Genomic DNA, 13712 nt, shown 5'->3' with positions numbered 1-13712 from the left:
GTCCCAGAACGAGATACTTCATGGCTACTGCTGACACACCTTGTTAGATCTCTTGCATCCCATGATGCATTCATCACCTCACTCAGCTCACGCACGTTACTCAGTGGTCTCACCAGCACCTATAGTCAGGTGCTAGTTTGGATCCCGGACAGTTACCGCCACCTACAGTAAGGTGTATTTTGAGGCAGACACCAATGGGATGAATCTCCAAAGCCACACCAATCAACTTCGTGCCCAAATACACCCTGTTGTCTGGATTAAGACCCACCTCCCTTTCTGTCTTTACACTTCAACTTTGGACAGCACAAATCGGAAACCTATGGAAATGGAACTTTTTTCACTGCTGCCTTCTTCGCAGAAGGCCTACTTGAGGAACTTGTGGTTATCATGTAGAATTAATTGAGAGATAACACACACTAAGTACTCAATATACATATATTAATAACTCGTATATAACAAATATGGCAGTTGAACATGTTATGTGCCGAAAGTGAACACTGGAACAAAGCTGTCCAAAGAAGCAAAAGTCACAAAGATAGGGCGCTCTGCGTCAGACATGCCCCCCCCCCCCCCCCAACCAACCATCAGTAGTGTGGAGCACAGCAGAGGGAAGCCTCATTTGTAATCTCGGTGCCAACGCGGCGGTTGTAGCCGACGGCTGGCGCAGGAAGTGGAGGCGTTAGTGTTGGCGGTGCAGCAGTGCCATGGTTCAAATGGCTGCACAGGCAGAGACGAATCAGTTGAAGGCAGGTTGGCTGCATCAGGAGGCAGATCGGTGAGTGACACTGCCGGTTTCAGTCAATTAACAGACACTGTCTGTGGCCATCCATGGAGCTGGATGAGGAAAGTGTTCATACCATGATGTAGCACATGGTGAGGGCCTGAATAAGGTGGCTGCAGGGCTGCTAGGACAGTGACGTCCTGCAGCATAACAAAGTCGCATGTAATGAGGTCCTTGTGGATGAACACATGTGGGGTGGGGTGGGGCTGAGGCAAGGGGGTGTGGAGGTGTGCGATGTGTGTGCATACCATTCGACCAGTGCGGGGATATACTCAGATGCAGCTGAAGGTGAATCCTTGACGAACTTGGTGGGGAGAAGGAGAGGCTCACCATATAGAACCTTGGCGTGCAAGGCATTAAGATCTTCTTTATGAGCTGAGCGAATACCTAGTAGGACCCACGGAAGAGCTTCCGACCATAGGCCTCCGTGTCACATTAGAGCAGCCTTGAGTGTGCATTGCCATCACTTGACCAGGCTGTTCGCCTGTGGGCGGTAGGCTGCGGTATGAAATTTGGCAATGCTGCAGATTTCGCAGAGGCTTGTGAAGAGGGAAGACTCAAACTGGCATCTGTGGCCTGCCGTGAGAGACAAAACAGCCGAAGCGAGCAATCCACGCCGAGACGAAGGAGGGGGGAAGGTCTCGGCCATGATGTCAGTAAGGGGGACCACCTCGACCCAGCGGGTCACATGAGATGATCGATGAGATGTATCTGTAACCCTCCGAAGGGGGGAGAGGACCAATAATGTCAATATGGATGTGCTGGAAATGCCCCTTCGGAATTTCAAACTTGCCCAATGAAGGTTGAGCTTGCCTGCCAACTTTGCTGCGCTGGCACGGGACACACACAGGGCTCCAAGTGCGACAGTTGTGCTTCACACCAGGTCAGACAAAGTGCTCTGTAACCAGCTGCGTTGTGGCTCGTGTCCCAGGGTGAGCTACGACGTGAAATGCAGTAAAGACACTATGACGAAGGGTGGCAGGGACCAGGGATCGTCGAACCAGATGGTATATGGGGCTGGATGTAGAGCGATGAGTCACTGTCTGATATTATTCACCGTATATCATCGTCGTCGACTTGTAGTCGGGTGAACTCCTCCAGATTCAGCGGAAGCAGTTAGCACACAGATGCGGGAAAGGTAGTCTGTCACAATGTTCTCCATGCCACGGATATAACATGTATTGGAAGAGAGCTGACAGATGTAGTCCATATGGCGGATACGCTTCGGCGGAAGGTCCTTAACCGGATTACGAATAGCATCCACGAGTGGCTTGTGGTCTGTATAGATCGTGAAGGGTTGCCCCTCAAGGTCACTACGGAAATGTTTAATCGCCTCGTACACAGCGAAGAGCCCACGGTCGAAAGCCAACCACTTGCGCTTGCTCTTAGTTTCTTGGACGAGAAGTGGAGGGGTTGGGTGGAGTCAGTGGCATGCTGTTGTAAAACAGCACCCACAGTCGCTTGCATCAGTCGTGATCGCAACATGGGCCTCAGGGTCAGAGTGGGCGAGTGTGACGGCTTTGGTGAGAGTAGTTTTAAGGTTACCAAAAGCGTCGAGCATCGGTTTGGTCCACCCAACTTGGGTTTTCCAGTTGTGTTTTTGCTGGAGAGAGTGATGGTGAGGGCCATTTGGATGGAGGCAGCTTGAGGAATATGGTGGCGGTAAAAGGTTGCCATACCCAGAAAATGACGGAGTTGAGCATAATCCTCAGGGTAAGGAAGTTCAAGAATGGTTTTGACATGAGAACTCGTCGGTCGGAGGCCATCGGCAGAGACAGTATGGCCGAGGAAGGTAACATATGTGGAACACAGTTGAGATTTATCATGATTGATCACCACACTGTTGGCAGCAAGGGCCAAACGGACTGCATCGAGGTGAACTTTATGTTCCTCAGTGGAGGAGGAAAAAATAAGTATATCATAGGCAAATGGCAGAAGTAGCAAAATGGAATGAATGAATTGCTGCCAAGTCTGTGCAGCATTTTTCAGTCCATAAGGCGTGTAACACTATTCAAATAGGGTGAAGGGGGTGATGATGGCCATCTTTGGAATGTCCGGTGGATGCATAGGAATCTGATGATAAGCCTTGGAAAAATCTGAAACGGAGAAAAACATAGAACCATGGAGTAACTGCATGAAGTCTTGGATATATGGAATGGGGTAGTTACTGATAATGGTGCAGGCATTAAGGGACCTGTAGTCCCTGCATATATGTAAGGTGCTGTCCTTTTTGGGAACAAGGTGAGTAGGTGAAGACCACTTGCTATCGGAAGGGCGGAGGATGCCCAAAGCCAACAGATCCTGAACATCCTCTTTGGCACACAGAAGTTTGGTTGCATTAAGGCCCCTGGCCTTATAATGAACAGAAGGACCGCTGGTAGTGCGTATCCTATCCTAGTGCGATACTCCAGTAGGAGGGTTGGCAAGAAGGATCAAGAAGGTATCCGACAGGCAAAGTTGGTGAACCAGGGTGGTGCAGGTGGGACCTTGGCTGTACTCAGTGATGGAAGGCGCGATGCAGGAATGACACGGTGTGAAGAATCAGGACGAGTGCATGCAGGTGTGTCTTGGAGATTCGTCCGCAGTGTTGCGGAAAAAACAGCAGGCGGTGGAATGCTCGACACAGTAGCAGCTTGATGAGGAGACACAGCAGCTGCTTGATGAGGAGACACAGTAGAGGCATGTGATGGGTCACCTCGCTGCAGGACTGCAGATAGGCGAAGTGTGGTACGCCGTCCATGCGACAATTCAGCGGAGGCAGAGGAGATGTGGGTGCACAAGGCATCATTCTGGGTGCGGAGTTCGTCTATTTGTGACATCAGCGAGCCACATAGTTATTCAGTCGACCAGGGATGCACACGTGGAAAGCGTAGCCAAGGAGGCGGAGAGTGAATTCGTGCTGAACTCGTGTGAGCATGGAACTGTAGAGCCAGACGTGGCGTCCTGCGGGTCTGGTGAAAGTTCATAATGATATAGAAAATCCATACCGTTCACAGGTTCATCCACATTGGCAGCGTAGAAGGTCCAAGGAAAGGTGTGACCAGTGATAGATGAAGTGACATCTTGATGGAGCCATGGACTGCAATAGGACAACAATTGGTGGCTACCATGGTGAGGGTAGAAGGGGATAGTGCATTGACAGCGTGCTTGGTTACATGCTAACATCGGCACCAGTGTCGACAAGAAAACGGATGCCCATCAATATGTCTATGGCATAGAGGCATCGCATCACTGAAGCACTTTGGCGGGATGTGGCATCTAAATGTGCCCGCCTGTCTTGTTCGGGTAAGTGCAAGGCACGAGGCAGTTGTGAGTGGCATCCCCCTAAGTTATGTGGAACCAGCACAGCGGGTAGGCCGGCTGGCGTGGCGGTCGGTATGGGAGGGGGTTGCAGCTAATAGCTTCGGAGCCAGTAGCCGATCGGGTTGCTGCTCAGGCAAGGTCAACAGCTGTTGGCAGCCCGCTGGCAGTACGTCCAGTAGGCCGCTAGGTAGCAGCTCCTGACTGGCAGCTGAGGTGAGCGCGGTGGCCTCTGCCAACAGGGCGCGGAACCGGAGGCGGACCAACTGAGGATGATGGAGAAGATGTTCGTGACAGGTGGTGGCGGCGACAAATGATAGCATAGGCCTGATACACCGTGTGTAACTAAACCTCGAGTGGGTTGACGGTGTGAGACAGTAGATGAAGTTGCAGGTCCGAAGGCATTTCGACCATCCACAATGTACAAGTGCAGTGTCAGGTGAAACTTGATTGTCGATTTATGCAAGTATGAATCGCTAAAGGTGTGAAGGGATATGGTCGTCGGTATGCTGCTCATGAATAATGTGATGGATAGCCTCCGCCAGAGGGTGGGAAAGGCACTTGATGAGCAGTACTTTGGCCACCGAATATTTGTGTGACATGGGTGGTGAGACAAGCAAGTCACTGATGAGGTCCGTATGTGCGTGTAGGTGGCTCACCAGGCACACAAAACACGCGTTGTTGTCCGAAATGCCGTGGATGTCCAGTAGATGGTCCACTAACGCGAATCAAGTTTTTGGATCGTCTCTTTGTAATGTAGGTAGCTTAGGGAACCTGCCAGGTAACACATGATGAGGCAGCACCGGCAGATGGGGATCAGCGCAGGCACAGCAGGATGCCTCCGATGCTGGAAGTGCAGTAGCGGTGAACCGTGTGTTGTCCAAGGTCTTTTATGGGGCAGTGGCCACATGCAGCACACAGTGTGGAGTGAATGGGCATGTAAGTCAGCACAGTATGTCCAATCTGCAAGCCCAACGAAGAACGTGGCATGAGTGTAATGACTGATGCCGCTGCAACAGTGGGTGGGGGGTGGTCGCGGTGGAGCCACAGGGTGGCTGACCCAGTAACTGGCACGTGTGGGACGGCTAGTGCAGTTACGAAGGCGAGCAGAAAGCAGTTGTGGTTCAACCATGGGGGGGGGGGGGGGGGGTTTGCTGTGACACCATGTATGTTAGAATGCGCTACCCCATGCATAGGAATGTTCGACTCACGGTTCTGGAACTTTGTACTTTGTCCTTTGTCGGCACGTCAAACCATTCCGAAGGGAACGATGTACATGAAGGATAAACCACAATGTCTTTAACTGTCATGTTGTGGCCAGGCATAAATAATTGTTCACTTTTAACGAAATTCGAAGTAAGTACACTTTCCATTCTTGGTCGCAAGCGGCATAGTTAATGGGGCCCGTTACACTTGCACCAAAACACACTGGTAGGTCCATTGTGGCGGAAACAATGTGGGCTGGCACATGAAGTTCGTAAATGATGAAAACAAGCACAAAATAACTCAGGATGAGACGACGACAGTATTGGGGTCACCACTGTGGTTATCATGGAGGATTAGTTGGGAGATAACACACACTACGTATTCAATACACATTTATTAATAACTCATATATAAGAAATATAGCAGCTGAACATGTTACACGCCGAAAGTGAACACTGGGACAAAGCAGTCCAAAGAAGCAAAAGTCACAAAGACAGGGCACTCTGCACCACACACACACCACAAACTCATTTCCTCCCTCACAGGACAAAACACTGTCATATTTCTCATTGTATAACATCCGCTTATATCCATCTTTCTGCTATTTTTGGGAAGAACAACCACCACAAACATGACCAGAGCCACTAGAAACAATATCTGCATATGTTGTACCAAACCACTTTTCTTCTCTGACGAGCAAACAATGAATTTATCCATTAAAAAACCAACAACAACACAGAAATAAACAAAATAAAAAGGAATTGCAAAAATGTAAACTAAAGCTTACTGCTCCACAAAGAACGAGTAAATATTTGTTCAAGCAAAGCAGGTGGTTTAAATCTCTGCTGGCAATTGCCTGTTGTGTGGGATGTTCAAAAACTTATTTGATGTTTCTGTGAAAGAGTAGAGCTGAGCAGTTGTCAGTTGTTTCTGGATGATTGAGAAGTGCTGGACCATGATGTTGAAATTGGTGTTAAGTGACAGCTTTGAATTTTTCCCAATTTTTTAAAAAACCCTATTGCATTTTTCTTCTGAGGCCGTGAATTGTGAAGAGAGCAAATATGTATAAAATCCCCTAGCTGCATTGAATGAGTGCAAGGAGAATCTCACATCTGGCCACGCTGTACCAGCCAAGAGGAAAATGGGACATAGGCAGACCCATTATGAGCTGTCAGTGAAAAGTGAAGGTGGAACAGGCACAAGTGCCTAAGCCTTGATGTGCAGAAGAAGAAGAAGAAGAAGAAGAAAGAGGAGGAGGAGGAGGAGGAGGAGGAGGAGTAGTAGTTTTCTTTCCCCATTTTGTATCAATGCTGAGCACCCCAGAAAACTTTTGGGGGAGTGGGGTGGAGGGTGTGTGAGCACCGCAGCAGCCACAGTGTCGGCGCCACTGATTAGTATACCTCTACATGTGAACCATTTGTAGTATGAAAAATATTGAGTCTCTACTCATTTCCTTGCCACATACGCTGTCACTTTGCAATTGCATCAATGATATGACAGTGTAACATATATATATATATATTGTCCACTTTGATCACGTACATGCGGTCTTTCATGAAGAAATCCAGCAGGTTACTATTGGAGAAATGTGGTGGCCAGACGATGGGTCATCTGGTTCCAATTCAGTGACAGAGAATATTTGCTGATCTATGCAGCAGAGCTCCATCTTGTTGAAACATGATGCTGGGTTGCAAGTCTTGCATCTTCTCCAACATGTGCGGATACACTGTCTTGCTCACTGTGTTTTCAGCAAACAAGAATGATCCAACAATCGCGTCATGCATTAGCCCCCTCCCCCTCTCCAGGCATTCAGTTTAGGGCTATCACAACATGTTCAATGATAGAATGCGGATGTTGCGATCCCAAAATCCGATCATCATGTCACTTAACTGTTCCTGATACATGAAAGCTTGCCTTATCTAATAATAAACCTTCCCAGGAATGTCAATAAGCCACAGCATACCTGTATGAAATTTTTTGTGGCATTGCTTGTCATTCAGCATCAGATGTTGCAGAAGTTGCACTTTGTAAGCATAAAAATGAAGACGCTAGTGTACTACACGATGCAGTGTGGCTTGGCATACATTGAGTTACCTAGATGCCAGCTGAACTGACGAACAGGCTTATGAAAAATGCTTGTTGGATGTCCTCCATTCTCTCTTCCAAAACACTACGACATGCATTTCCAGAATGTTTCAGAACATTTTCAGTTGCCAGAAACTTAAGAAACAATTTCTTAATTGTTTTCACACCAGGTGAATCAGATCCGTACAACCTACAATAATTTCTTTGCACAGTAATTGGTGATTTTGTTTCTGTAAATCACATTTCTGCTTGCGTGCACTGCTGTGGAGTCGCCATTGTCACTTCATATGATCATGCTGCACTCTGGCGGCAATGGTTGGCACATCTGACGTGGAAATATAAATTCTGTGAGGTCTAGCATACAGTGCAGTTTCATTACCATATCTATTGTAGCCTTTTCTTCTGGGTCTGTGAAAAGTGGGTGGTTTGAAAGGGATACCCTATACTTCAGTAGGTGGATGAGGAAGTCCTTTGATGATCAGCTGAGTTATTTCTTGCAGTACAGAAATAACTGAGAACCCAAAAATATGTTCCTGTAAGTGGGAGAGGATTTCTGTCAGTCCAGTTTTCTAGGCAAGTGTTGGCATTAAATAAGTGTGCGGAGACACAGTATCCAGAGCAATTAGGTTATGCATCCAAGGAGCTAGCTGGATAGTGCTATTGCTTTGAAGCCAATATATTATATTCATTTCCACAGAAATCTGAGTGCGAGGTTTTCTGTGACTCTTTCCATATTGACTTTGGAATGTACGTTTTGTTGCTGTGGAGATTATCAGCAAAAGTTGCTAGGAGCCAGTTGGAGGTAGTATATGAACTGCTAGCACCGTACATATTCCATTCAGTGGTTATACCTCTTAATGTTTCTGAAAATGGATTGCTACAGAGCTTCTAAGTATTGACTTTGGAGTAATTAAAAGTTAATCACTGTCTAACAGGTCAATATGAAGCCGGAGACCCTTATTTAAGCTGACTGAGTAGTGTGGCAGATGAAACCAGTAATCCATATCCACCAATAAATGCTACAGATAAAAGTTGCAGAGCACTACATCACATTATTTGTCTTGCGCACCACACTTCACTAGTGCAATGTTTTGCAAAACAGTACACAACTAACTTTAAACTCTTAAGTTCACTTTAGGAGCTAAACCAATTAACATCCAGCAAAGGGGATTTTACTGCAGCAGAGAACACTGGATTCAAAGTTATTGATGTCGTAAAACTATATGGAACTTCGTTTTAGGTTATGACCACTAACAAACTCAAGTAATATACTCGAAAATAGCGGAAATTTGTGATAAATATAGGCACATTCCTGTCGAAAGGGGAAACCTAAACAGCAGTGTTTATTTTAAAGCTATGTAGTAGTCATGTATTATAAATTGAAAATACCTTAATCTATTAAATAGTTAACTATTAATAGCAAATAAACAGCAGCTATGTAGTAAAACTGATGAGGAAGCTGCTATTCTCAAAGTAGCAGTTTTCTTTCTAATTTATTCAGACTTATATCACTCAAGAATGATTAGTGCTAAGCAGTATACTGATGGTTTATTATGCTGTCCAATCAAATTAATGTGACCATCTGTCAAAAGCCTGAATAACCACCTATCACAGCACACTGACCATTGCGCGATGAACAGGAAGAGGTTCAATGAGTTCTGGAAAGTACCGACACAGCTGTAGAGCCATGCCAACTCCAGTGTTGTGGCCAGATTCACTACATTTCTGAGGTGAGGAGACACTGCATGAACAGTCCAATCAAAATGGTCCAACAGATTCTCAATTAGTTCTCAATTCAGGGAGTCTGGTGCGCGGAGGAGTACAGGAAATCCATCCTGCTGTTCTTCAAACCATGCACATTCACTGCGAGTTGCGACACACATTGCACTGTTATGCTAAAACAAACAGCACATAGGGGTGGACATGGTCTCTGAAGAAAGATGCACACTCGTATTGAATGACTGTGCCTTCCAGAATGATGAGATCACTCAGGGAATGTCAAAAGAACATTTCTCACACCATAGTACTCTCTCCTCCAGCCTGGAGCCTTCACTTTCAGAAATGTCACGCTGTAAATGCGAGTAGCCATTTATCCAATGGAACATAAAATGTGGTTCATCTGAAAAGGCCATCTGTCACCACTCAGTGGACGTCTAGCTGCAGTATGGTGTGCAAATTCCAGCCTTTGTTGCCAATGAACAGTAGTCGGAATGAGTCCATTTTCCAGGCACCTGCTGCGAAGGTCCATACGCAGCAACATTCGTTGAACGGTTATTGAGCCCCTTGGCTCATCAGGGCGGTCACTTGCTCAACAGCTGTATATCTATTCACTCGACAGCCATTATTTACCCAATCACCCATGCACTGTGGTGCACCGCAGTTGCACCGACACCATTTTGCCATGAGTGGTATACTTCAACCACAGTTGCTCATGAGCAATTTACAGACTTGCTTGTTATGGTCTTCAGTCCTGAGACTGGTTTGATGCAGCTCTCCACGCTACTCTATCCTGTGCAAGCTTCTTCATCTCCCAGTACTTACTGCAACCCACATCCTTCTGAATCTTCTTAGTGTATTCATCTCTTGGTCTCCCTCTACGATTTTTACCCTCCACGCTGCCCTCTAATGCTAAATTTGTGATCCTTTGATGCCTCAGAACATGTCCTACTAACCGGTCCCTTCTTTTTGTCAAGTTGTGCCACATACTACTTTTCTCCCCAATTCTATTCAATACTACATCATTAGTTATGTGATCTACCCATCTAATCTTCAGCATTCTTCTGTAGCATCACATTTCGAAAGCTTCTATTCTCTTCTTGTCCAAACTATTTATCATCCATGTTTCACTTCCATACATGGCTACACTCCATACAAATACTTTCAGAAACGACTTCCTGACACTTAAATCAATACTTGATGTTAACAAATTTCTCTTCTTCAGAAATACTTTCCTTGCCATTGCCAGTCTACATTTTATATCCTCTCTACTTCGACCATCATCAGTTATTTTGCTCCCCAAATAGCAAAACTCCTTTACTACTTTAAGTGTCTCATTTCCTAATCTAATTCCCTCAGCATCTCCCGACTTAATTCGACTACATTCCATTATCCTCGTTTTGCTTTTGTTGATGTTCATCTTATATCCTCCTTTCAAGACGCTGTCCATTCCGTTCAACTGCTCTTCCAAGTCCTTTGCTGTCTCTGACAGAATTACAATGTCATCGGCGAACCTCAAAGTTTTTATTTCTTCTCCATGAATTTTAATACCTACTCCGAATTTTTCTTTTGTTTCCTTTACTGCTTGCTCAATATACAGATTGAATAGCATCGGGGAGAGGCTACAACCCTGTCTCACTCCCTTCCCAACCACTGCTTCCCTTTCATGCCCCTCGACTCATAACTGCCATCTGCTTTTCGCTCCCTGTATTTTAGCCCTGCCACCTTCAGAATTTGAGAGAGAGTATTCCAGTCAACATTGTGAAAAGCTTTCTCTAAGTCTACAAATGCTAGAAATGTAAGTTTGCCTTTCCTTAATCCTTCTTCTAAGATAAGTCATAAGGTCAGTATTGCCTCACGTGTTCCAGTATTTCTACGGAATCCAAACTGATCTTCCCCGAGGTCTTCGTCTGTAAATAATTTGCGTTAGTACTTTGCAGCTGTGACTTATTAAACTGATAGTCCGGTAATTTTCACATCTGTCAACAACTGCTTTTTTTGGGATTGAAATTATTATATTCTTCTTGAAGTCTGAGGGTATTTCGCCTGTCTCATACATCTTGCTCACCATATGGTAGAGTTTTGTCAGGACTGGCTCTCTCAAGGCCGTCAGTAGTTCTAATGGAATGTTGTCTACTCCCGGGGCCTTGTTTTGACTTAGGTCTTTCAGTACTCTGTCAAACTCTTCACGCAGTATCATATCTTTGAAAATGCTTCCAACCTTTGCCCGAAAGCCAATGATCTTGCCCTTCTGGACATCAGATAAATTTCTCCGTTTCTGCATTAAGACAACTGCATTGATCTCCCACCCCGCCCCGAACACTATAACCCTCCGCTACTTATGCAGCCACCTCCCATCTGGAGTGGTTATTACACACTGGCATTGAAAATAGGTGGTGGTCACATTAAAGTGACTGGGCAATTATTAATACATTCCTGTTCCATTTGCAAATGGAGTGAGGGGAAAAACAGCTGTCTACATGCATCTGTGTAAGTCCTAATTTATTTTGTCTTGACTTATCACAGTAATTATGCAAGACATATGTTGATGGAAGTACAATTGTTCTGCTATCAGTCACAAATACCAGTTCTCTAAGTTTCTTGTTAATGATTTGTAAAAAGAACATTTTCTTTTCTCTGGGGAACACATTTGAGTTCATGGAAATTTTCCGTAATACTGGCCTGTTAAACCTACTGGTAACAAATCTAGCAGTAGCTGTCTGAACTGTTTCAGTATATTCCTTTAATCTGAGCTGTTGGAGATCTACACTTTTCTAGAATTCTCCAAATAAACCAAAGTTGACCATTCATCTTCCCTTCAACCAATCGTATATGCTCATTCCTTTTAATTTTGTTTGCAGTGTTATGTCTAGATATTTACTCAATGTGACTGTCAAGCAGCACGTCACTAATGTTGTGTTTAAACATTACAGGACTGTTATCCCTACTCATCTACAATGACTTACATTTTTCTACATTTACAGCAAGTAACTACTCATCACATCAAATAGAAATTCAAAGTCATCATCTATCGTTTACATTCACTTAACACTTTCCTGTACACTAAAGAATCGTCAGCAAACAGATGCAGACTGTTGTTCACCCTAACCATCAGATCATTTATGTATACAGAGAGAAAGAGCTGTCCTATAAAGCTTCCCCGGGGCACACGTAAAAATATCCTCATCTATGGTGAACAATCGCCATCAACATCTTTATAGTGGATTCTATTACTTAAAAAGTCTGAGCTATTAACATATGAGAACCTACTCCCTGTGCTCGGATCCTCACATGTGTCTGCAGTCTGGCACCGTACCAAACATTTTCTGGAAATATCGGAATATTGAATCTGCCTGCTGCCCTACAATCATGGTTTGCAAGATATTGTATGAGAAAAAGACAGGCTGTTTTGTGCAAGTTATTCTTTCTAAATCTGTGCTGATTTGTAGACAGTGGCTTATCTGTCTCAAGGCAATTTATTGTATTCAAACTTGGCATATGCTCCATAATTCTGCAACAAACCAATTTTAAGGGCATTGGCCTGTAATTTTGCAGGTTCATTGTTTTTTTCCCTTCTTATAAATGGGAGTTATTTGCAGTTCCTTTGGAACATTTGAGGCTTTGCACTAAGCGAGAATTCATAATAAATACAAGTAAGGGGACAATGACGAAGGGTACTTTGGACGTGGCAACTTATTTGTTTTCAACGATTCGAGTTTCTTCTCAATGCCAGGGATACCTACTTCAAAGTCTTCCAAACAGGAGTTTGCGCAACTACAAGACATTGATAGTCCTGAACAATTTTTTGAATGCAAAAATTTGAAACTTCAGCAGTTCTTTTTGTCTTCTATCGCTACGCCAAACTGGCTGACAAATGACAGGACAGAAGCCTTCAATGCACTTGGTGATTATGCAGGAGCAGAATTTTGTCTTGGTTTCGGCAAGATCTTTTGCTAATTTATGACAGTTGTAGGCTTTACACACGGAAATTTTCAAACACAAATGATTTCAACTAACTTTTGCCTGCCGAGTATGTGTGTATGTGTGTTTTTTCTTCTTCAATTGAGAGTACAATAATCAGTTTCCTCAGCATTTTCAAAATTTTGTAATGAATCCACGGAGGATCTTTATCTTTAAGCCCGTTACTTGGCACATCCTGCTTCAGGAGAGTTATTTACAATTGGTTCAAAATTTGCGGATAAACGATGTCCACTCTTTGTCTGACAAGGGAATGGTCAGACTTGTCATTTTGAAAACTGTTGCTTTTTTTTTTTTTACTGCTGTGAGTTAGCACTGAGAACAGTGCCTAAACAATATTTTATCTGCTGACATGGCCTGGAAGTCTTTAAAAAACCTTTACAAAGTAAGATGTTTGTCGCATGGTTCTTGCACATTTAACTGCTTACTATACAGCCCTGACATCCCTTGTTCTGCTATGCCAGTGCCATCTAGGGTGGCTTTAGCTACACGTCACACTGTTGCCACAGCAATGAGAAAGCCGATTTGCCCAGTGAAAGCAATATTAAGATAATTAAACTTTCGTTGACGAGTACAACTACAAAGACGATGTACAACAGCCCTATGAGTCACAGACTTTAGACAAAACTAGGTCGGTGTTTGAAAT

Source organism: Schistocerca americana, chromosome 7 (assembly GCF_021461395.2).
Source record: "Schistocerca americana isolate TAMUIC-IGC-003095 chromosome 7, iqSchAmer2.1, whole genome shotgun sequence".
NCBI lineage: Eukaryota > Metazoa > Arthropoda > Insecta > Orthoptera > Acrididae > Schistocerca > Schistocerca americana.
This window is presented reverse-complemented; position numbering follows the sequence as displayed.